Source organism: Octopus bimaculoides, chromosome 8 (genome assembly GCF_001194135.2).
Source record: "Octopus bimaculoides isolate UCB-OBI-ISO-001 chromosome 8, ASM119413v2, whole genome shotgun sequence".
Lineage (NCBI taxonomy): Eukaryota > Metazoa > Mollusca > Cephalopoda > Octopoda > Octopodidae > Octopus > Octopus bimaculoides.
The window spans coordinates 91,819,951-91,821,339 of NC_068988.1; the positions used below are offsets into that span (position 1 = coordinate 91,819,951).

General features: G+C 25.8%; 1 protein-coding gene across 1 annotated transcript in view; it reads right to left on the bottom strand.

Annotated features, from left to right (window-relative positions):
* The window catches only part of LOC106874578 (uncharacterized), a 102,573-nt gene that overhangs the window by 25,738 nt on the left and 75,446 nt on the right, over positions 1–1,389 (bottom strand). The gene's annotated exons all lie outside the window — the stretch shown is intronic.

Here is a 1,389-nt window from a genome sequence, read left to right on the forward strand (position 1 = left end):
ATATATATATATATATATATATATATATATATATATATATATACATATACATATGCATGCAGCTATGTATATGTGCGTACCTAAACTGTGAATAAACTATATTTGTATCGATGTATAATTCAACAAAGAAATAAACTAAACAAAGTTTTGTTTAAAATTATTAAAATATAGAAGTTTATGGAGTTTTCGTTGGTGCATTTCAGAACACTGTAGAGTTTATTTATGTTAAATAATAAAGCCATTAATAATGATCGTTAATTAGAATATTAAATTAGAGCTGTTTTGTTGAAGTTTAACTTGAAAGACGAATACTGCTTTACGTATTAAACAAAGAGAAATTGCTAGAATAAACAGTACACACATGAGAAATAATAGAAATACGAGTGTAAGAGTTCTCATTAATGAAATTATGTTAATTACTTTATTGTAGAGAATAGTCAGAACGAATACTTTCCTATGTGAACTACCAGTTAGTATTTTATATACATGTGCATGTGTGTGTGTGTACATATATATATATATATATATATATATATATATATATATATATATATATATATATATATATATATATATATATATATACACACACACACAGTGAAAACTTGTTTGTATACACACACACATGTGTATATACAAATATATATACATACATATATGTATGTATGTGTATATATATGTATAAATAAATGTATATATATATATATGTATAAATTTTCTCAGTCCAATTACTGAGTTATCTCTGTGCCTTTTTTCTGAGTCATCAAACGGTGATAAACATGAGCGCAAGCTCGTCTGTGTCTACACACACACACACACACATATACGCACACTCACACATACACATTAATATACACATACATTATATATATATATATATACACACATATGTATGTACGTATATATGTATGTATGTATGTATGTATGCATGTATGTATGTATGTATGTATGTAGACACAGACAGACATACACTATAATATTTATCAGCTTTTGATGACTCGGAAAAAAACAGAGAATTCAATATATCAGTATATTGAAATGTCTGTATTACACAGGCTAAAAAGTTAGTTATTCGTCCATTACGACACAGTTTCACTTGTACAGATATTTCAAATGGTAACACTTCGGATTATTTATATCTATGTGTTGCCATTTTCAAAAATTGGTAAAGTGCTCGCATAGATATTTCAGTGTGCTGTCATTTGAGAAATTCTTACCTGTAAATATGTTCAATAATGAGCAAGTAACTAAAATATTATACTGCAACACAAACACAAATGTACGTATACGCACTTAGATATACGTGAGTTTGTGAGCATGCACATTAAACTATATATATATACACACATATTTACATATATATATATATATATATATATATATATATAT